Genomic DNA, 25206 nt, shown 5'->3' with positions numbered 1-25206 from the left:
CCTCGCCTGGGCCCGTCAGAACCAACATTGGACTGCTGATGACTGGAAACAAGTTGCCTGATCAGACGAGTCTCGTATTAAATTGTATCGAGCGGATGGACGTGTACAAGTATGGAGAGAACCTCATGAATCCATGGACCCTGCATGTCAGCAGGGAACTTTTCAAGCTGGTGGAGGCTCTGCAGTTGTGTGGGTCGTGTGCAGTTGCAATGATATGGGACCCCTGATACGTCTATATACGACTGTGACACGTGACACGTACGTAAGCATCCTGTCCGATAACTCGCATCCATTCATGTCCTCAGACTTGGACAATTCCAGCAGCACAATGCAACACCCCACACGTCCATAATTGCCATAGTGTGGTTCCAGGAACACTATTATGAGTTAAAACACTTTCGCTGACCATCAGACTCCGAAGAGATGAACATTATTCACAATATTGATACCTTGCAATGTGCTGTTCAGAAGAAATCTCCACCCCCTCGTACTTTTACGGATTATTGGATAGTCCTCTAGGATTCATGATATTAATACGCTCCAGCACTATTTCAGACATCAGTCGAGTGCATGCCACGTCTTGTTGCGGCACTTCTGCCAGCTTGCGGGGGCCTTACACGAAGCTAGGCATGTGTACCAGTTTTTTGGCTGTACGTTCAGAAATTAACATACAAGTGAAGGTAGCCATTCACAATGTCGCCATTAAGGTTCGCTCACATACAGCAGTCCTTTGGCAAACTTATGATGTGATGTAGGACAACTTGGATGTTGCAGATAGTCCCACAAATAATTACACTAACCGAATGAAGTGTAGTCCGTAAAGAGAATGTGCGGAAAGTAAACTACAATGTCCTGTTAGGGCTCCAGTTCTCCGAATGCTGAGGTACTAGTATGCCCCCACCGCCGTGTAGCTTCAGGTAAAATGTGAAATAACGGCCAGGGAACTACGCTGAACTCCGACATCTTTGTATATTAATTAAATTGTGGCCCTGTCAGAAGAACGAGGTTGCATGACAAAGTGGGTACTTGGCTGTACAGTTGCTGCCAGACGAAATGATGAATGAGAGACGCCGGTGTAGGTACGCCCCCAAGTATTTCTATACGCCGCTGGTGCTTGAAGAGCTACGTCATAGCTGAGTGCCGGTCTGACCACTCTGCAACCTTCGCCGTAGACGGCAGCATCGTCTCACTACAGAGCCAGCAGTGCGAGACTTGCATTAGACAGGACCTAGCAGCATAGTTTGCAGTCAACTGTGCGTTGAGAGGAGTGTGCAGTCCTAAAGCACCGACCGCACCAGGACCAGCGCAGCGGTGCGGAACGGCATGGAGAAGGCGCTGACCAATGAGCGGGTGCAGAGAGCGGCAGCGCCACACGCCCAGGAAGACACAGTTCAGCGCCCATCTGTCAACGCTAGATTAACCAGCTGCCCCTCACTGCTCAGCCCAGTTCGGTCACAGACTTCGAGAGCATCAGTACTGACTATCAGTTTAATAAGTCACAGCTCCAAATACTAACGCGACTTCTTTACAGGCGAATGGAAAGACTGGTAGAAGCCGACCTCGGGGAAGATCACTTTGGATTCCGTAGAAATATTGGAACCCGTGAGACATTACTGACCTTACGACTTACCTTAGAAGAAAGATGAAGGAAAGGCAAACCTACGTTTCTAGGATTGTAGACTTAGAGAAAGCTTTTGACAAGGTGGCAGGGGTAAGATGGAGGGGGCGAAAGGCTATTTACAATTTGTACAGAAACCAGATGGCAGTTATAAGACTCGAGGGGCATGAAAGGGAAGCAGTGGTTGCGAAGGGAGTGAGACAGGGTTGTAGTCTCTCCCCGATGTTATTCAATCTGTATACTGAGCAAGCAGTAAAGGAAACAAAAGAAAAATTCGGAGCAGGTATTAAAATCCACGGAGAAGAAATAAAAAACTTCAAGGTTCGCCGATGACATTGCAATTCTGTCAGAGACAGCAAAGGACCTGGAAGAGCAGTTGAACGGAATGGACAGTGTCTTGAAAGAAGGATATAAGATGAACATCAACAACAGCAAAACGAGGATAATGGAATGTAGTCGAATTAAGTCGGGTGATGCTGAGGGAATTAGATTGGGAAATGAGACACTTAAAGTAGTAAAGGAGTTTTGCTATTTGGGGAGCAAAATAACTGATGGTGGTCGAAGTAGAGGGGATATAAAATGTATACTGGCAATGGCAACGAAAGCGTTTCTGAAGAAGAGAAATTTGTTAACATCGAGTACAGATTTAAGTGTCAGGAAGTCGTTTCTGAAAGTATTTGTATGGAGTGTAGCCGTGTATGGAAGTGAAACATAGACGATAAATAGTTTGGACACGAAGAGAATAGAAGCTTTCGAAACGTAGTGCTACAGATGAATGCTGAAGATTAGATGGGTTGATCATATAACTAATTAGGAGCTATTGAATAGAATTGGGGAGAAGAGCAGTTGGTGGCACAACTTGACTAGAAGAAGGGACCGGTTGGTAGGACATGTTCTGAGGCATCAGGGGATCACTCCCTCTACGAGTTTTACCCTCAAAACTCGTAGAGGGAGAGCAAGAGATGAATTCACTAAGCAGATTCAGAAGGATGTAGGTTGCAGTAGGTACTGGGAGATTAAGAAGCTTGCACAGGATAGAGTAGCATGGAGAACTGCATCAGACCAGTCTTAGGACTGAAGATCACAAAACAACAACATCTACTGACTAGTCACGGAGAGAAGTTAAGTTTCATTTCTTTTTAGGAATAAGGTGTCCTTCTAATTAGAAAGTGTTTTGTACAGATTATTTTGGATTCCTGCTACCGGCCATAGCAAATTCTCTCCTTCTTTGTTTGTATCGGTGCCACTCCCAAAGCAGCCGATACAACAAGAAGAGACCTCTATTCTGTACTGTATTATTGGATACGTTAGTGCTCAGTGACAGTAAAAAATGTACGACAGCGTAGAATGTCCAATGAATATGGATTGTTTCTATGTTAAGAAAATCATCTTATTCATATGATCGAATATTTTGTGTATTTTGAAATATCCGATTCATCTCCTCCAGAATTAAATATAAGAATCCCCCACAGCTATGAACGCACCACAGTGCCGACGAGAGCTCATTTGTCGGGGACAATTAACACGGTCTCTCCTACCGACTGCCGTCTATGTGGACAAGTCGTATACCAGTGGTGGCTGGTGGCCAGCGAAAATTAATTTAATACTCGTAGCATAAAAAGTAAGTTTGCAGACTTATTAGGTAAACGGCTGACAGGCCTTGGTTTGATATCAGATTAGTCAAAATTTTATCAGGTGTTCGAATCTGTGACTAAAATTAAACAACTAATTTAATTTTGCTTTCTTCCTGTGTGGTAGGGACTCGTCTGGACAGTCACTTTACTTATGTCGGGTGTAACTAACTTTCCTTTACGGACTGGAAGTGGCTGAAATGGGGATCAAGGAATTTAAGTTTAGCATAGAAATTCATAACCGGAACATACCGTATTCCCTCTATAAGCAAAACATCACAGTACGCGTTGCTCTCTGACTCTGTATGTCTTCTGGTTCCACTCACAGGTAGGGTTCGATATGACGACCACCGACGTCAACACAGCAGATACATTACCTCCATACCATGTTCCCGTACACACGATCGCCAATCCCTGTCCCTCCAGCATCCGTTACAGCCATATCCCGCGCCAGTGGGTCTTCCTCGAGCGTCACAAGCATATTGTAAATCAAGGATTTTATGAGAACCAAAAGTTAGTAAGCCGGCCGCTGTGGTCTCGCGGTTAAGGCGCTCAGTCCGGAACCGTGGGACTGCTACGGTCGCAGGTTCGAATCCTGCCTCGGGCATGGATGTGTGTGATGTCCTTAGGTTAGTTAGGTTTAAGTAGTTCTAAGTTCTAGGGGACTGATGACCACAGTAGTTAACTCCCATAGTGCTCAGAGCCATTTGAACCATTTGAACCAAAAGTTAGTAGTTTAGCGGGGTCAGGTCGTGAGAGCGTGCAGACCAAGCAATGGAGCCACCACGCCTGTCCACTGATGCCCCAATCGTTGATTCAGATGATCACGGACAGCACGCGATAAACGAGGTGGTGCCCCATCGCAAACTCAGCTGAATCGCATGTAAACAACCCCGTAGTAGGCGTGGGACATAGGCCGAAAACGCGGGACGTTCAAACTTGTGTTGTAGTATTTTGTGTGTAATGGGAAAATGTACGTTTCCTGACATAAGGTCCTAAGCTACGACTCGGTCCCCACTACAGGTTCTGAACGTCTGTAAAGGCAGTTAAGCTACATCCTGTATAAATCACTACGTTATGCGGCTCTGCTAAGCTATGCACGCGCTAGCGCGGCACGCGGATGGTGTCGTGAAATGAATCGTCAGCCTAGTGGGATACCTGTAAGTTACGATCGCGTTTCGGAGGGAATGATTCTGCAAAGCGCCATTAATTATACTGAATAGTAATCCCCAAATAGAGAGTATCGTCTAAGAGTGAGGTATTCATTGTAGTTGAAGTTTTATTTAGTGTTCATGTTACGCTTTTCTTGCAAGAATTTCACATTAATTTGTAACACGGAACACAGTAAAAGAATATTTTTCCTCCACCTCTCTGCGCTCGTACAACGAATGATCAGCTTATTACGTTACCTGCAACCCGACTAGTGGTCGCAAAGTGGCAGAATTTCTGTGAGGGACAGGAATGCCACACGCTGTCCTTGTTTTGGTCGCGTGAAATAAAATAAGGATAAATCACGGTGACAGGTCAGAATTGCGTGTCGTACCAGAAGCCTCTGTCATAGTTAGCAGCCTGTCTAACTCAAAATTTCAACATACCGCCACTTGTCATACATAATGAGCTCTGTTATTATTCTGTTACTACGCTTAGAACTGGCGACTCCAAAAGGCAGGATGGGTTGGAATTTCTTAAGTGTACCCTAACAGTCATCGACTTAAGCTTTGACTTGGTGCAGCATTGCACGATGAAATGAGTCTCATACACTGCAATGCAACGCAGTATTGCGACATGGTATGGGAAAGCGCATGGTGCTGTTGTAAATGGTCCATCGGAGCACGCTTCATTTTCCAATAAAAACAGGAACAAAGTTCTTACACAGAAAACTGCAGGGTGACGTAAACTTGAGGCCACTTGCTGGCGTACGGCAACGACGGTATCTAGGCATCATGCTGGAACTTGATAGAAGGAAGACATTATGCCAATGGCTAACAAGGCTTAGTCCTTGCTTTGAATCTATGGATCATTAAAAACAAGTGCGGGTAGAGGTACATGTGTAATCGGGACCGTCATTTGGCCTACGAAAACGAGGTATGTAGGAATCCTGTTTGATCTTAAAAAATCAACGGTATTATGCCCGATGCTTGTCCCGACTTTATATATACTGTATATGATACTTCGTAAACAGGCGATGCTGTTAATAGGTATATAATCCAATTGAAATGCTGGCGTCTCTGAGTTTAATGTCCGTAGAGTTCGTTTATCGTATGGAACTGTGCTACTGCGTCATCGTCGGTTGCTTGCCACAATGTTCCTTTCCTACGGGGATACGCTGTGATGACTGTGTATTGTTGAAGCAACTATACACACGTATGTGACCGTTTAACAAGTATATTCATCACGCAGTATCATCTCGCTGATTACGGCTCACCTTTGGAGGTCTCTTGCAGTGCTGTCTCATTAGCAAAATTTGCTACGGTCTGTACGCCATTTTGTTTCTTTCTAAGCGGGTAAATTTTGTCCCTTAATAGAGAGCGTTGAAAAAAATAGTTGTCAGTGCCAGTAACTTCCTTTCTGCCTAATCAGATAAAATTATCAGGCTACCAATGACGTTGCAAGTAGATAACATGTGTATTTGTCCATATCGGAATCATATTTTGCATTTGTTTCCTCTTTTTATATGATTATATTTCTAGTATTTTTAGTGTATATTTGCAAGCATACCTTACTTTTAGTCCATATCAATTAAGCCAAGATCAACTATTGCACATTGTCACCCTTACTTAAGGTCAGTTGTTGTTTTATTAGTCAGTTCAGTCCTAAGAACGGTCTTCCACTGGAATTTGATGTATGAGCTGCTGTTTGTTGTTTGTGTGCCGTGTTATGGCTACATTTGTAACAAGAAAGAAGACTAAAACAGGTTGTGATTAGTCCCCTAGCGTTAAGGTAAGTTAAAAGTCTCTACTTACAACTACAATAGCACAATTACCTAACTACAGCAGTTTAATGTTACCACTGGGGTCGTTATTTGGAGAATGATAGAATAGAATAGAATACAATATTTTTATTAGCCTTTCAGTATGTTTCATACAATTGGCTTCGTCAAAGTTTTCAGAGGGTTTTAGTTTCAGTACGATATTCAAATAATTACAGAAAGGGGAGAAAAGAAACTAAAGACCTTTTCTTCAGCATTATGTAAAACAATGTTTTATACAGTAATTAAGTTCACACATAAGAAAAGAATCACAGTAAATAACTAGCTTATATAATATCAAAACATTTTCTTCATAACTTAGGTAAAACATATATTTTGATGATTAGTTTTAAAGAATTCTTCAGTTGTATAGAATTCGTTGTTTTTTTAGCCAGGTTTGCAATGTATTCTTATATTTATTTAATGGTACTGTACGAGCTGAGCATGGTAACTTATTGAAAAATTTTATGCTTAAGTACTTATAGTTATTATGGACTACAGCAAGTCTTGTGGAATGCAAGTCCAGCAGGTGACTGTTTCTTGTACTGTGTGCATGCACATCACATCTCATGTTCAATTTTTTCAGATTTTCTCTGGCATATATTAAACAGTTATATATGTACATGCTTGACATTGTCATTACGCCAAGAGATTTAAAATAATTTCTGCACGACTCTCTGGGTGCTAACCCTTCCATGCACCTGATTGCTTTCTTCTGCCATCTGAAAATACATTCAGCCCCTGGGGAGTTACCCCAAAGCAATATTCCATATTGCAGTTAGGAATGAAAAAAAGCATAGTATGAGAGGAGTAGAAATTGCTTGCTCACACTGTTTCTTAATTTATACAATAAGAAAAGTACTTGTGCTAGTTTACTACATAGATAATTGGTGTGTCCTTCCCATAAGAGCTTTTGGTCTATGAGTAGTCCAAGTAATTTCGCTGTTTTGTTTTCATTTTTAGTTACTTTGATATTAAATATTGTTTCTCCTGCTTTTGTTTGATTTATGCACAGCTAGTTAGCCTAACACCAGTAATTAGCCATTTGCATCATTTCTCTATTTTTGTCCAGTACACTTTGTAAGTTCTCTCCTGTACTTATTAATGTCATATCGTCAGCATATAGTATGTTCTCACACGGTATGTAATTCGAGAAGTCATTAACATAGACAATAAACAAAAAAGGTCCAAGAACAGAGCCTTGGGGTATTCCTCTTTCTATAGGGAGTATTTCTGACCTCTGCTTATTTGCATATATAAGTTGTAACCTATTGCTTGGATACGATTTGAATAGACGGAGTGTGTCATCTTCAATGCCATAGTATTTTAACTTTTTGATGAGTATGTCATGTGACACCGAGTCAAATACTTTGCTTAGGTCAATAAGTGTTCCAGACATTAATACCCTTTTTCATACCCTTCATAAACACTGCTCACCAAAGCTTCTACTGCTTTTTTAGTTGATAGGTGTGACCTGAAGCCAAACTGTTGTTCATTTAAAATTTTGTTGGTTTCAAAATACCTGTATATCTGCTTATGCACACAATTTTCTGCTAACTTGGATACGATTGGTACTATTGAAATGGGTCTATAGTTATTTGGGAGGTTTCTTTCACCTTTTTTATACACTGGCAATGTAACTGTGAGCTTAAGACAGTCGGGGAATATTCCTTCATCATGTACTCTGTTTGATAGTGAGAGAAGTCGCATTACAATTTCTTTTGATATACATTTAATGATGAGATTACGGAGTCCATAATAATCTTCTGTTTTGGAATTACTTAATTTGTTTATTGACTTATGAATATCATTTAATGTGATTCAGGTCCATGTGAACTTCTCACTTCCTGTCTGTTTTGCACAAGTGAGCAATGCTTCTGCAACAGAGGGAGAATTGATGGGTGGGGTGGTGACGCTATTTACAAAATATTCATTGAGAATATTGCGGTCACTGGGGATACTCCTTTCTTTATTGGTATTATTAATTTCCCTTTTAATGACAGTCCAGGCAGCTTTACGTTTATTTTTAGAATTTAAAATATATTCATCATTTGCACAGCACTTAGCATTTTTTATTTCTAATCTGTAAAGGTTTCTCATTTTAGTGTAATTTTCCTTGTCCCTATCACTGCTATGAGATTTGTCTTTCATAATCATCAGTAGTATTCTGAGTTTTTTAAGTTGTGTGGTGTACCACTTGTTAGTATTTTGTTGCTTATGAGTAATATTACTCTGGTATATTTTGGTTACCAAGGGGCATGTCATTTCTACTATATGCTTGATCTCTGTCAGGAAAATGGAAAAACATTTATTAATCGTTTTCTTGTTATCCATTACATGAGTCCAATCCATTTCTTTTAACTGGTTTATCATTTTTTTTCCACATTTTATTCACCTAGAATTCTATATGTCACTTCTCTCTGGGCCGGCTGGAGTGGCGGTGCGGTTCTAGGCGCTCCAGTCTGCAACCGAGCGACCGCTACGGTCGCAGCTTCGAATCCTGCTTCGGGCATGGATGTGTGTGATGTCCTTAGGTTAGTTAGGTTTAATTAGTTCAAAGTTCTAGGCGACTGATTGAACCATTTGAACTTCTCTCTGTGTGGAACTGAAGGCTGACTTTTCTATTTGGAGCCATAGCCCTGGGTGATCTGATATTCCTAATTCTATTACATCCCATTGTATGGAGTCTCTTTGTACATTGCTTATTATGTTATCAAGGCATGCGTTCAGTCTAATTGGTTTTTCATTGAGACAGTAGTAGTTTAATGACTTCAGAGTGTTAATCATATGAATTACATTTTTTCTCTTTGCCCTTATATCACCACTCCACATATATTCCTGCCCTGTGGCGTGCATTTCATGTCTTGCATGCGCTTGGTTAATGCAGTTCTACACAGTTGAGACTGTCCTTCCGCTAAACGCTTCGCGACCAGTAGCGGGGTTGCGCTCCGCGCATGCGCCCAGAAGAGGCTGCGATGCGCGCGCCGCTCGGTGGGCGATTGTTGCAGCGCCGGGCGGGCTTGCACCGTCTCCAGTGTAGCGTGCGCGCGCGGTGTGTGCGGTCGTGTATGTGACGATCAGCCGGTGCTGCAGCCCGGTGGGAACGAGAGCCGCGACCGCCGTGTCAGCTGACTAGTCCTCCGCTGCGACTTTTGTAACTGCTGTACACCACCTTCCAGTGTCGTTGCTGGTCAACTGTTCATTTCAGATATCTAAAAATTTATGCCACAACAATCGAATCTGGTAAATAGGGTGCACTGAATTACACTTGCTGGCGTTACATTTCGACACCTCTGGCGCAAAGAAGTAAATTAAAGAATAGAGTGCAAGTGCCCAGTGGATAAATGAAGTGGGTTAAAGTGGCAGTGATACCTTCGTCCTGGCGGTTACTCAGCGACGTGAAGGGTGAGAGGTAAGTTTCCTGCGTAGTGTGTCCCTTTGGTGGTAGTTGACGGGTAATCGACATGGTTGTCAATGAGGCTACACGCTTCGGTAAAGCATGGGAGACAACTAGCCAGACTTTGCATACTTGATACTGCGAAACTGACGTGATTAACGCATGCGTTTGATTTCTCAGCTTGTCAGCCTGTATTGTCTGTTCACCACTGCCAGCCACTGTATGGTTCTATGTAGGTAGCTGCATTTTATTCTTCGTTTCATCGACTGTGCTTTAAGCCTGCTCTATCTTGCAAACCTCTCCAGTGAGGTTTCTCTGCGCCTCTGATACCGGCCAAGTTTATTTATTTTTTTATTTTTTTGAGCTTTTCCAAAACCGGCCAAGTTACAGACTATTGTTAATATGTCAGACCATGTGTCCATTCTCTGAAGGAGTACATTTCATTGCAGTCCTTTTGTCGAACTGAAAACTTCGTTCATCTGACGTTGACCTAGTGATCCAATTTCCGTAATTATTTTTTCACGGAAATTGTGTCACTTCCCTTAGAAAAGCATGTTTGCAGAGCCTCTTTGCCGTAACTTAGTTTTCAAAATATGAGATACTTTTTCAGTTCATTTGTTATATTGTAGAACAAGAAAGTGTACAGAATTCTGTATTGATCCCAACTAAATATAAGTCTGTTTTTGTAATGAGTGCTACCAAAATTCGGACTGTAGCGTGGTATTTGTTAGAATATTGACACTTTTGTACGGATACGAGTATGTATCATTGTCAGTGCACTTGTGTTTTTGTTAGATTTTTTTCCAGTTTTTCTTTCACAACTCGGTGCCATCTCTTGAGACCCAAGGTGTCATGAATTCTTCAGATCTGGAACAAAAGCGAAGCTGTGATAACACAGCTACAGTACGATGGAATCTGATCGATGTCTAGTGATGAATCACAACACTATTTTACATGACCTTTGGAGGGCGTTTGTTCATTCGTTCGCAAATTCAAGATATCCAAAGTGTATCCAGAAGCAAGACATACAATGATTTTTCTCTACTCACGTCATTCGAGTGACTTGCCGCGGTCCTCTGTGCCCATCCATCGAGTTACAATCCGGTACCGACTTACCAGATACGCTTTGTGTTCCCAGTAGCCAGTGTGGCGTATTGCAACCTGTTCAATCTCCTGCATCAATCCCAACCATTGCTTCTGTCATTCAAGATCAAGCAGTTCCAGGGACTCAATTACATGCCATACGATTATGAGTCGTTTATTGGAAGCTGCAAACCATTGTCAAAGACAATTCGCTGTATTTTTGTACGTTAAGAGATTTCTACTTAGACGCTAGAATTATTGAAATGAAGGTCTACTCGTTTTTCTGTTAAAGAAGAGGTGTGGACTCTAATAAAGAACTAACAAATGAATAGCAATTCGATTACAATTTCACTTTATTTACAATTCCAGTTTAAAACTACACTCCTTCCCTCAAATTATGAAACTGTAATCCAGAATTCATAAATTCAGTCTACACATTAGGAAAAGATACTAAGTGTGACTGTAATTATTTCTTCTGTTCTACGCTAGCAAATCACATTTCTTTGAAAAATAATGGTGTTGTAGGACACAAAAGTTATTAACAAATAAATGTACAAACGTTTAGGCGTAACTTTTCCTGGAAGCAGAACTTTTCACTTCGTTCGGCTACCTACTTTACGTTGTATTTCATTGTACGTCTGCAAAGCTGAATAATTTTTTTGACTTTATCTACATTGTCAAAAATCACAAAAGGCTTTATCATAGGTAACTATACGATTCCTCAGACTAAGGTTATTGACGATATGGTTATGCTTCTACTGGGAAGTCAACGTCAATTTTTGTGTAAAACATAGTAGCCCAAGTAAATGGATAAGCCAAAGAAGTAATTCTTATCTTTAGAAGAATCCAGTACGGACTGTCAGCAGAATACGAAACGAATGACATAGCAAAGTCAGTGGTTTCCAGTCTGACGTCGAATTTACTTACTAGAAAGAAGTGACGTAAAGCAGCGAGTTGCGTTATAGAAGCTACTGCACATTTTGTACCTGCCCCAGATACAACATGGACGTGGAATGCTCATTTCATATTTGGAACTGGCCAAAAATGTGAGTTCACATGAAACTGAAAACATTACATATAAAAACCAAAGAATTATAAAGTCAGTTACACTAGCAGGACAGACAGCTACAACGTCATTATTGAAGCAGGAAAGACAACATTGGAGTAGTGGGCGACACATTTGAAGAAGCGATACAATTTGGAGTAGCACTAAACATATTTGGTTCATAAAAAAATTACCGTTATTTGTTATAACATTGTTGATTAGATGCAGAGTAGCTGATGATACAGTGATTCTGAGGAACAACAACGTTTCTCAAATTTTGTAACTCAGTAGTTCTTAAAGTAAAAGAAGCATTAATAGGGACTTAAAAATTCCGTGTTGACGCAGTTGCTCGACATTGTGTTTGTGTATGTGTTTACCGAATAAATGAGTTTTGCTCTGAATAATAACTATCAAGTATTGATGATAACATGTGTCATTCGCTCCTTGTAGATTCAGCGTTAGTTTTATGCGCAATGACTAGCCTATAGAACATAATTTTTGGTATACTTTTTATCACAATTTTCACACTTGGCTCATATGGTGTAAGTTACTTCATCTTCAGTACAAGCCTGTCAATTTCCAGAACAATTTGTTAATATCCCCGTGATCGATGGAACATAATTACGATCCTTTATCTTCCTACATCATGATAATGCAAAGCGTTTGGGCTAGGGTTTGAAGCTGCTGTTCCTTTATGTGTTGCTCTTCTGCACAGTTGCTGGACATACTGTCCGGCCCCTGAACCACCGTCGACGTATGTCTTCAGTCGCTCAATATCTTCCTTCGGTCCGAGAACTGGAGCGCGTTTCACGCACTGCAGCAGACATCAAATTTCCGCTTTACTGACAAATTACACCATCCTCCGCATCTCACACTTTAACCTCAGTGACAAAATATTTGTCTACAAAACCGTGTAAATCTCTTTTTTCGTAAATAAGCCGCTGCTATTTGTAATATAAAAGTTACAGATGCGGATACAAAGGAAATTAAGAAAGACATTACGTCCTCATCATACTTCCTGAAATAATATATCGAGTGGCTGTCCATATTTGTTACTGAACCTTAGTACGATTGCGTAAAGGAGAGGATGATTAATTGGAAATACCAATGATGTTATTATCTTCTTGTTTCATACTCAGTACACAGTTTGAACCTGTTAGGACGTGACATTATTGCTTGCATTTCGTTGTATAGCGAAAGAGTCACTTTAGTGAAGTACATTATTTAGTGCTAATACGTGTTAAGAAATTCATCTGTCATCTGGCAAGATCTCGTCTCTTAAAACTATATCTCAGCTGTCTGGGACATTAAGAGTTGCTGGATTGGGGTTATCTGTGCACTGCAAGTGGAGCACTAACAACGACTTAGTTCAGTTTCTACGCACTGTTAGACTACGAGCTTTTGCGCTACTCATTGTCTTTGCGTAAAACATAGTCAGCTGGGAAAAGGTCTAGTGGAACTATCGGACGCCGACGGATGTATAGAGAAACGTGGCAACTAAATCATTCCAACAATTATTAATTCACGCTGTTACTGAAGGGAAAAGAACAACTGTTCATTTGTTATTTTCCGCTATGGCTGCCCATTTCAAAAGGCACTTAACACAGTGTTCCAGTACATCTTATGCGCTTAGACGGTATCTCTTAAAGTGTCTACCCGGAAGGAAACTGTACACCTATCGGAAACACCATATCCGAGGACATCCGGATTTTGGTACAACGGCGCTGCGCTAATCGTGTTCACAGTTTGTGCAACGGAGCGGAGTGTTCCACTCGCGAACTACTGAATCAGGACAGTGACAAAAAGTACGTTCTTTAGACTGAGGCCGCAGCACGACAGATGGGCCGGCCGGTGTGGCCGAGCGGTTCTAGGCGCTTCAGTCTGGAACTGCGCGACCGCTACAGTCAGGTTCGAATCCTGTCTCGGGTATGGATGTGTGTGATGTCCTTTGGTTAGTCAGGTTTAAGTAGTTCTAAGTTCTAGGGGACTGATGACCTCAGATGTTAAGTCGCATAGTGCTCAGAGCCATTTGAACCATTTTGAACCACAACAGATGGGTGCGAGGACCTCACGTCGCAGAATTTACTAATGCTACTACTGAAGTGTCAGGGTAGGTGGGCCACTTAACTACACATCTAACTGGATGTTTTCGAAGATAACACTCCCATTCTTGAAGGACGTGTAGAGAATCTTGAAACTTCGAATATATCCGTATGCGCACTGTATGATCAAAACTGTCTGAACATTTGACATAAAGGCTGTGAATACTTTCGATGAGGTGTGTTAATTTATATGGAGCCCCTTCTTCCTCAAGAGCGAAATCCGGAGAAGGTGGTGGTGTGAGACGCTGGGTCTGGAGCGCAGTGGAGGTCATAACTCATTCCAGAAGTGTTCCATTAGTTCAGAAAGGTTAGCACGCTGGCACTATACAGGATGGGAGGTTGTAAGCTTCCCACTACATGTTTCTGTCCGAAATTTATCCCAAATTTGTCTCCCACTTTGTATAAAAATCTACCTTTCACCGAAACTAAATATCCAGAAGCTGTTATTCAACTTAAATTCGTGTGCTAACCTTTGAATAAACAGAACCTAATTCAAGATGAACTGTAACTAGACTGAATACAACTTGTTTTTGTTTAACTGCGTAACTGAAGTAAAACAATTTTGTGGTCCTAGTCAAAATTTCTACTTACCTTCCGTCTTGACAATATTGTTGCAAATTTCTAGAAAGCAAACAGCAAGCAAGGAGGCAGCGGCTAAGTTATGTATCTATTTTTAAGTGACATTTTCAAACAGTATTCAGACGGTCGGATACCATATCGTGCAGTGTGGTAAAATGGTTCAAATGGCTCTGAGCACTATGGGACTTAACATCTATGGTCATCAGTCCCCTAGAACTTAGAACTACTTAAACCTAACTAACCTAAGGACGTCACACAACACCCAGTCATCACGAGGCAGAGAAAATTCCTGACCCCGCCGGGAATCGAACCCGGGAACCTGGGCGCGGGATGCGAGAACGCTACCGCACGACCACGAGCTGAGGTCGCAGTGTGGTAAAGTGTAATGATAAACCATCTTTAAACAGTGGGATGGGGAGAGTAACTATCCCTGAGAAATGATACACCAAGACAACGATCATAGAACGAAGTATGTATTGAAGAAGACAGAGTAAAATATCGCATGATCTTCGCACATAACATTGGTCTGAAGAGTACTATGCTTAACAGAGTGAACAATGGTTTGATAAGGGTACAGTGTTAACACAGAATTTTTATTGAAACCAAACAGTTTAATCAGTAGATTAAATGCATGCCTCAGGGAAGAGAAGTGCTCTTTCTCTGAGAAAGTTAACTAGCTAACAATCATTATTCCGACAAAAAAGCAGCGCAGAGCTGCACTCTTACCTCAAACTTCTTCTCTTCAAAAATAATAACTTTATTCAACATTTATATTCTTTTCACCTTGCAGTATATACTTCATATTCGTCCTTGCTGTTCTTTACAATAAATCTTTTTTCCTCTAACAGATACAATCACAAGCCTACACAGCACTACTGAATACGTCCATCCTCTACCACACTTCAACTAAGAATGTATCAGACTGCGTATAGGCAAAGACGGTGCTACAGCAAGACCAAAGATTGTTTAACAGTAATTTAACTTGCTCTCTCTCTGACGTGCACAATCGATAACTTACAAAAATCCAAATGACATGTCCATCTTACAAGGTAACATTCTTCGGGCATTCACCAAACTCAAACCCTTCCATCGGATTGCTACATGGTGGAGCATGATTTATCGTTCCCAAATGGTTCATATGGGTCTGAGCACTATGGGACTTAACATCTGAGGTTATCAGTCCCCTAGAACTTAGAACTGCTTAAACCTAGCTAACCTGAGGATGTCACACACATCCATGCCCAAGGCAGGATTCGAACCTGGGACCTTAGCAGTCGCGCTGTTCCGGACTGAAGCGCCTAGGACCGCTCGGCCACCGCGGCCGGCTTATCGTTCCCAGTCATTCGTTTCTAGTCATCCACTGTCCAATGGTGTCACGCTTCCCACTACCTGAATTGACTACAGAAATATGTGGCTGGTCAAACGTTACACACCATTCGTTTTAATTCCCTGCTCACACTGGGATAACTGGACAGCTGGTAGCAGTTTAGAACTCGCGAGTGATTCCTTCAGCTGGTTTTACTCGACACTTAACGACCACCGTCCGCAGTGCTGGACTGTCCTTGTCCATCAGAACGTGAGGCCAGACTTGTCGAGATATAGCTCTAATTTTTACTTCGCGGTTTCACGATCTCTTGTGCAACTGTCGATTTGGACAGCTTTAGGAGGGTGGAAATATCTCGGATAGTGTTGTTATTCAGGTTAGAGATAGGTCCACTCGAGTTACCAAGAGCGGGTTAACCCGGGCTGACCTGATTTCGTCCGCAGCTCGTGGTCGTGCGGTAGCGTTCTCGCTTCGCATGCCCGGGTTCCCGGGTTCGATTCCCGGCGGGGTCAGGGATTTTCTCTGCCTCGTGATGACTGGGTGTTGTGTGATGTCCTTAGGTTAGTTAGGTTTAAGTAGTTCTAAGTTCTAGGGGACTGATGACCATAGATGTTAAGTCCCATAGTGCTCAGAGCCATTTGAACCATTTGACCTGATTTCAAGAAAACCCGAGTTACACTGTTATCAACTAGAGTTGTGTTTTGCACAGTGAGTTGGCCCAGCGCCAACGATGAGTTTACTGCCGTCGCGCCGCCCGAACCCGTGTCGGACCAAGTTCAGCCTATTCCTACAGAACGCGACGCCACTCAATGTGATCTTTAGGAGTGCAGTAGCTTCTTGGCGACATGCCAACTCGGAAATTAAAATTTTGAATACAATGTGACTGAGGAAAATGATGACGAAGCAGAAACTATAACCATTCATGCTAGAGCAGTGGAATTTGTCTACCTTAAGATCGTCCGATCGTCGTCAGAATCCTCAAAGCACATTCCGGGTACCTCATGAGTGTATTTCGGAATGCGGCCTTTAGTACGGGAATCATTCATGCGCACGGCAAGGCATTTGGCTACCTCAAGATCGCCCGATTACGGCCCAAATCTTAAAGCAAATTCAAAGTGTCTGATGAGTGTATTTTCAAATTTCAGTGTGTAAAGTGGCATCCGTTAATCATCGTGACGGGGCATTTAGCTACTTTACCACTACACTAAATTCCGGGAGTATCGCCATCTTCAAAGTTTCATCTCCAAAGACTTGAAATTGCGGCCTGTGACGTAGTTCGCAGTCATGCTACTGAACAGGAAGTTGGGTACCTTACGATCGTCCGATAACCATCAGAATCTATACAGTGTGTCAGGTTTTTCACAAGCCTGCCTTCAAAATTTCTCGCCGAAAGACCAAAAATTGCGCCCTATGCAGTATCCATCACAGTCGTAAATATATATGTAATCACCGGTTACGAAACTGCGAATCTCGGGTTGTTTAAGTCAACTGAATCGTAAGCCGCCCAAACGCAAAAGAGAGAACGGTGTTGAATGTTAGCTCTGCTTCTTTCGTGCCACTCATTTTAAGTCGGTTCACGCAAACTTTCAACTCCGTTAACTCGGTATGGTGTAAACTGAAGCCGGCCGGGGTGGCCGAGCGGTTCTAGGCGCTACAGTCTGGAACCGCGTGACCGCTGCGGTCGCAGGTTCGAATCCTGCCTCGGCCATGGATGTGTGTGATGTCCTTAGGTTAGTTAGGTTTAAGTAGTTCTAAGTTCAAGGGGACTGATGACCTTGCCAGTTACGTCCCATAGTGCTCAGAGCCATTAGAACCATTTGTAAACTGAAGTTGGCCCATCAGTAATACAGGTGACATCGAGTGACAAGTCCAAGTTCGAAGTCATATTGCTCTCCTGGGATACCCATTCTGTTTTAATTGCTTCTCTAGTGACTGCACGGTACTTCCCACCTCCTTCTATGCAGGGTAATCGCTCTCTCGTGACATCTAATGGTCAATTTCGAATTGCATGGAAGTGTCCGATACTTTTGTTCATACACCATGCACTCCCTAAGGCACCTTTACGGTATACAGCAGAACGTACTTCCTGTTCAACTGCCACTTCTCCTAATTTCTTTGCAAATCAGGAATGACGCTTAGTAAGTCTTGTATGCCCAGATCTCTGTACTTCTATTCTCAGGGTCCTACCGGCATGAATATATTTGTTGCCTCTCGCAGGAATGTGCGCTATCGCAATTTTAACATTAAATCGTGCGGTGATGCACAGTGACTCTTCTACCGGATACTGTTGATCTTGGATGAGCATCTCAGAGACCGTTTCGCTCTTACCAAACGAACCTGAGACGAAACGTGCCTCTATCAGTCCTACCCTGTAAAGATCGCAGACCAAGGAACAAATCCAAAATATCGCGAACAAGCGTTCTGTAAGCTACCTCCTCCGTGCCACTACACTTCCTGGGGGATTCTTCCAGTGTATCTCACTCTGGAATCTGCCTTTCGTGTGGTTAATTGTATGTGGTCGTTGCACTTTACATCGCTCCGTACGCGTGTTGCGTAATATATAAGAAATGTGAACTGGTTGGCGCTGTTGATCGGCAATCGTGTAATCTAACAGTAATAGTTCTTTCCGTCTGTTTATGCTCTGTGGTTCACATTTGTTTACAATGAGGGTCAAAGAAATCCCTACAGGAAACGCCGACTGAATTACGTTGCATGGGAGTAGTATTTCGTGTGAGAAAACCCAGATCTCCATAGGGATTTTCTCCGTCACGTCTCGTAGCGGTTACCAACAAGAATCTGTGCAACGCACCCTAAGGAAACCTCTGTTCACATTACAGCTTAATGTCTCACTGCCATGAGGCAAAGCTAGTAATGCATCCTGAACGACTGCGCCATTTTGTTGGGAATGCAGGAGGACGACGTACGTTATCTCCAATCAGAATGATTCCAACAATCAGTATTAAAATGAAATTTATTTAATATGAAGAAATGCTCAACTTAAATGATGCTTCTTCTTGTGAAAACTCCAATTAGACGTTTTAAATTATTACCAATTCTCTAAAATATTAAAATCCTATCACTGTGCCTCTGAGTGATGCCTATGCAGAGCCCAGAGCTGGCCTACGATGCCTACGGAGCATAAGTCCCGGAGACGACGGACGAAAAACTCAGCTTGCAGACTCGGCGGTTACTGGAGACTGTATACCACTCGGTACACTGAGGAGAACTGTCCGCCGGTATTTGACGAGGTATCGAACAATCGCTGTCCTCACAAGTGATGCCCATCGGTTAGGAGCTGCGGCCCGTGGCGGACCTCGGTGAAGTTCGTACAGCCAACCCATACAGCTGCTGCGCTACGAGTGTTTCGAGCGCGCATTATCTATTGTGATGCAGTCCTCTCTGGAGCCGTGAGTACACCACAACTAGCAGTTTCCTTTCCCGTTCCACCCGCGAATAGAGCGGGGGATGAACGACAATGTATACGGCTCCGTAAATGCCCAAATTTGCCTTACCGTATCACAGCGACATGTACGTTGGCGGCAGTAGAATCTTTCTACAGTCGGCGTAAGTGGAGTTTCTCTAAATTTTTTCAGTAGTGTTTCGCGAAAAGCTCGTCGTCTTTCCTGAAGGGATTCCCATTTGTGTTCACGTTTCCCTAATACTTCCATGTTCATCGAACCTACCGGTAACAGACCTAGCAGAAATGCCTGTGAATCATTTCAATGTCTTCCTTTAATCCGACCAGACAGTCCCCAAATACTCAAACAGTACTCAAGAATTGGTCGGACTAGCGCTTTATACGCTATCTCGTTTACAGACGAACTACTATTTCCTAAAATTACCACAGTAAACCGAAATCGAGCTTTCGCCTTCCCTAGTGCCCACCTTACGTACTCGTTCCATTTCTTATTGCTTTGCAGCGTTACGCCTACATATTTAATCAACGTGACTGTGTCAAGCTGCACACGAGTAGTGCAGAAGGTGAACATTGCGGGAGTGTTTTCCCTACTCATCTGTATAAACTTACAGTTTTCTACGTTTACAGCTGGTTGACATTCCCCAAATCAACAAAAAAAATGTTTGTCTAAATCATATTCTCGTACAATTATTCAACTACGACACCTTCCCCTACATCACAGCATCATCAGCAAACGGCTACAGATTGCTGCCTACCCTCTCCGACTGATCATTTATGTGTATAGAAAATAGTAGTCGTCCTATTACACTTCCGTTGGGCACTTCCACGACACCCTCTCTTCTTATGAAGACTCCAGGCAGTTTCCACCCTTCTCTTTCTCTCCTCGAAAGACTGATTTTAACTTAAATTATCACTACTTTTCAGTTTGCATAATTCTTGGTTGAAGTTCATCCGTTCGAGTGCCAAGCAGCATGCTTTCTTCAACGAAACGAAGGTATTTCAAATGCGATCCAATAATATGATTCCTTCTTCATTAATCCTGTTTAACTACTAAGAACTTGTTCAAACATTCCTGACAACGTTTCTGGTGACATTAAATCTCCTAGACTGATTCTTCTACCATTCTAAGTTTCTCACTATTCTAAAAATTCTAGTGGAAGGTGGAGCACTGATGACACGTAATCTGCAGTTTCACTAACATAGGTTGAGTCTGCTGCAGGTATATTGTCACTGCGCCATACTGTCGGCTTCTAACCGTGTGCATCTGAGTATTATCTTAAATTTGTGACCAAAAATGGTTCAAATGGCTCTGAGCACTATGGGACTTAACATCTGAGGTCATCAGTCCCATAGAACTTAGAACTACTTAAACCTAAGGACATTACACACATCCATGTCCGAGGCAGGATTCAAACCTGCCACCGTAGTAGTCGCGCGGTTCCGGACTGAAGCGCCAAGAACCGCTCCGCCACCGCGGCCGGCAAATATGTGACCATCTCGACGAATATTTGGCTAATAGAACTCAGTTCGTTACACTGGACGGTTAACGATTTATCACAACCACTACAAGACCGTCCATTAACGAAGCTGTCATATGCTTGAAAGTATCGTCGTTGGACGGTGGTATGGAAGTGCAGAAAGACGGTGATAAATTTCACTTGGTGTAATGAATGAAAGCTCTCTTAGAATGTGGATAAGGTTAATTCCTGCAAGAAAGAGAAATATGTTATTACAAAATTAGTATTGAACATCTTAAGCACTGGACATCGTTTAAGTGTATAGGAGTAACACTAACAAGTGATGTAAAATGTGACGATGACGTGAAATCAGTACTGGATAAGGCAAATGGAATACTTAAACTCGTTGGAAGGATTCTGGAAAAATATAAATCATCTGTGAAGGAAATCGCATACAATACGACTGTGTGACCAATTCATCCAGTGTTAGGAGTCCTTATCAGGTAGCCATAGCAACACATATGGGACGAATTCAGATGGGCACTGTTAGGACCGCAACAGGTCGGTACAGCGCCATACGAAGTACAACAGAAATGCTCGGGGAACTCAAATGGGAATCCTTGCAGAGAAGGCGACTTAGTTTAGCATCTTATCCTTCAGATAAGTGTAGAGAAAGAACACTCGAAGAAAAGTGTGGGTCCAGTATGCTGACACTGGTGTATTTTACGTAGATTATGAGAATAAGACGAGAAAAGTTAGAGCACGTACTCAGCTATATACGTTCATTACGTGAAACAAATAGGAAAGAAAATTGAATCGATAATATAGGTAGCATGTACCATCCGTCAGAAACTCTAGAGTGGCATGAAGAATGTCTAGTTTTCATAATTTGTTGGTGCGCTTTAATAAAATCGATGAAAGATTTGTCCCACTGTGCAATCTCCGCTTCTGTGTCATCGTTTTAGGTGTTTCAGTCTGGAACTGCCCGACCGCTACGGTCGCAGGTTCGAACACTGCCTCGGGCATGGATGTGTGTGAAGTCCTTAGGTTAGTTAGATTTAAGTAGTTCTAAGTTCAAAGGGACTGATGACCTCAGAATTTAAGTGCAATAGTGCTCAGAGCCATTTGAACCATTTGTATCATCGTTTGCTGTTTTCTCCCGTGCACCCAGCCCTTTCTAAATGTTTGGAATCCAAAAGTAACCATCAACAATCACCTCAATGAATACTACTGGCGTGGAATCACTTAGAACTGAAACCCACACAGTTTTGCGGCAGCTATCTACAACGCGAGCCTAGGCGATATATCTTGCTAGACCTGAGCTTTCTGCTTTGAACGACATTGCGATTTATCAGTCTGTCCGATAGTGATGCACAATATTTAGCAATAATTTTTCTGACGGCGTGTAGGTAGTACCTAAACACCATAGCATGAAAGTTAAAAGAGAACGCGTAGACAAGACTTTTGTGGTGGTGAAATCGGTTTTGCTTACTTTACAAGAATTTCACCTTTTTAGTCTAATGTTTCAACTACGTCTGCGTCTCTGGTGTGTAATGATACATCCAAGTGTCATTTACTGTTACGAAACCTCGGGGCAACTGATTGTACTTTCTGGCTCAGCAAGTCGAAGTACACATGAGGGTTGTTGATGAGAGTGCGTTTTTCGTAGAAGACATTTAAGAGCTTACATTTTACATGAGGCAATGAAGGTCTTTGAAATTGATCACGGTGTGATTTCCCCCAATTTTCGGACGTAATGGATGGATGAGTTACATTTACTTAAGATTCTTCCCATGAATCTCAGCCCTCCCATTTGTTTCATGTGTTCACTCCACCTAAGGTCGCTCTGGATAATTACTCATAGATAGTTTACGCGTAGACACTGTTTCCAGCAGTTTCTCATCAATAGTTGTAGACGTGCAGAAGTGGATTTCTTTTCCTATATATGCGTAATATGTTGCATTTATTTACGGCCAGGGTGAACTGCCAGAGTCTGCACTATTCATCAGTCTTCTGCAGGCCATTCTGCAAATCAAAACTGTCTTATGGCGTTGCTACTTCGTTCCAGACAGCCGCAACATTTGCAGCCGACGCGTTCTTCTGGATCAATCATTGTAAACAGCAGTGGTACTGTCACACTTCTTTGGGCTGACGGGATACCAATTCGATTCTACACAGAGTACGCGAAAGAACTTGCCCCCTTCTAACAGCCGTGTACCGCAAGTCCCTAGAGGAACGGAAGGTTCCAAATGATTGGAAAAGAGCACAGGTAGTCCCAGTCTTCAAGAAGGGTCGTCGAGCAGATGCGCAAAACTATAGACCTATATCTCTGACGTCGATCTGTTGTAGAATTTTAGAACATGTTTCTTGCTCGAGTATCATGTCGTTTTTGGAAACTCAGAATCTACTATGTAGGAATCAACATGGATTCCGGAAACAGCGATCGTGTGAGACCCAACTCGCTTTATTTGTTCATGAGACCCAGAAAATATTAGATACAGGCTCCCAGGTAGATGCTATTTTTCTTGACTTCCGGAAGGCGTTCGATACAGTTCCGCACTGTCGCCTGATAAACAAAGTAAGAGCCTACGGAATATCAGACCAGCTGTGTGGCTGGATTGAAGAGTTTTTAGCAAACAGAACGCAGCATGTTGTTATCAACGGAGAGACGTCTACAGACGTTAAAGTAACCTCTGGCGTGCCACAGGGGAGTTTTATGGGACCATTGCTTTTCACAATATATATAAATGACCTAGTAGATAGTGTCGGAAGTTCCATGCGGCTTTTCGCGGATGATGCTGTAGTATACAGAGAAGTTGCAGCATTAGAAAATTGTAGCGAAATGCAGGAAGATCTGCAGCGGATAGGCACTTGGTGCAGGGAGTGGCAACTGACCCTTAACGTAGACAAATGTAATGTATTGAGAATACATAGAAAGAAGGATCCTTTATTGTATGATTATATGATAGCGGAACAAACACTGGTAGCAGTTACTTCTGTAAAATATCTGGGAGTATGCGTGCGGAACGATTTGAAGTGGAATGATCATATATAATTAATTGTTGGTAAGGCGGGTACCAGGTTGAGATTCATTGGGAGAGTCCTTAGAAAATGTAGTCCATCAACAAAGGAGGTTGCTTACAAAACACTCGTTCGACCTATACTTGAGTATTGCTCATCAGTGTGGGATCCGTACCAGATCGGGTTGACGGAAGAGATAGAGAAGATCCAAAGAAGAGCGGCGCGTTTCGTCACAGGGTTATTTGGTAACCGTGATAGCGTTACGGAGATGTTTAACAAACTCCAGTGGCAGACTCTGCAGGAGAGGCGCTCTGCATCGCGGTGTAGCTTGCTCGCCAGGTTTCGAGAGGGTGCGTTTCTGGATGAGGTATCGAATATATTGCTTCCCCCTACTTATACCTCCCGAGGAGATCACGAATGTAAAATTAGAGAGATTAGAGCGCGCACAGAGGCTTTCAGATAGTCGTTCTTCCCGCGAACCATACGCGACTGGAACAGGAAAGGGAGGTAATGACAGTGGCACGTAAAGTGCCCTCCGCCACACACCCTTGGGTGGCTTGCGGAGTATAAATGTAGATGTAGATGTAGATGGGCTACTCCGGAAATTACCTCTACATCTGTCTATTTTGTACCGTTAAAAGCGACCCCTTTAGTACTGTCTCCAAGATGGTCTTGAATCCTATAGCAAATCTGATCCGATAAGCTCCCTTTTTTTTTCACTAATCGGTAGTGCGGAACGGTGTCAAAATCGCTCCTGAAGTCAAAGAACACGTCATCATCCTGAGCGTCGTTGTCTACAGGGCCACGGGTCTAATGTAGAAATAGAACGAGCTGAGTTTTCGCGAGATTTTTGTGGTATCCACTACCATTAAGTCTCACTGTCACAAATGATGATGATGAAATGATAAGGAAAACACAAACACCCAGTTCTCGGGCAGAGAAAATCCCCAACCCGCCCGGGAATCGAACCCGGGTCCCCGTGATCCGGCGGCAGCAACACTAGCAGCTAGACCACGAACTACGGACGCACGCGCTTCAATCCACAGTGATTGGACACCCATAACACACAGCGATTGTTCTACCAAAATATACAACGACCCCCAGCCGTCGGCTCCGTTAATCATGGAGCCGTATTTAACGCCACCGCCGACGTGTACAAAGTAGAAGCAAGTTCTCATCGTGATAAGTTCCACTCCACAAGCCGGAAGTGCTACGCTGCGCTGGACTTTTTTGTCTCTTGGACTGTTGTAGCTGGTGCTCGGTGTTGACTTGGCTGCGCTCTGGACTTACAGGGTGTTTCAAAAATGACCGGTATATTTGAAACGGCAATAAAAACTAAACGAGCAGCGATAGAAATACACCGTTTGTTGCAATATGCTTGGGACAACAGTACATTTTCAGGCGGACAAACTTTCGAAATTACAGTAGTTACAATTTTCAACAACAGATGGCGCTGCAAGTGATGTGAAAGATATAGAAGACAACGCAGTCTGTGGGTGCGCCATTCTGTACGTCGTCTTTCTGCTGTAAGCGTGTGCTGTTCACAACGTGCAAGTGTGCTGT

The 25206-nt window shown here is 42.7% G+C and overlaps 1 protein-coding gene across 1 annotated transcript in view; it reads left to right on the top strand.

Moving 5' to 3' along the window:
- Positions 1 to 9348: 9348 nt before the first annotated feature.
- The window catches only part of LOC126187578 (discoidin domain-containing receptor tyrosine kinase B-like), a 435420-nt gene continuing 419562 nt past the window's right edge, over positions 9349 to 25206 (top strand). The window contains exon 1 of the mRNA XM_049928745.1: positions 9349 to 9629. The gene's annotated coding sequence lies outside the window, so the exon portion shown is untranslated. The remainder of the gene's footprint in view (positions 9630 to 25206) is intronic.

Source organism: Schistocerca cancellata, chromosome 5 (genome assembly GCF_023864275.1).
Source record: "Schistocerca cancellata isolate TAMUIC-IGC-003103 chromosome 5, iqSchCanc2.1, whole genome shotgun sequence".
NCBI classification, from domain to species: domain Eukaryota; kingdom Metazoa; phylum Arthropoda; class Insecta; order Orthoptera; family Acrididae; genus Schistocerca; species Schistocerca cancellata.
The sequence above is the reverse complement of the archived record's forward strand: the minus strand, read 5'-3'. Positions and strand labels throughout refer to the sequence as shown.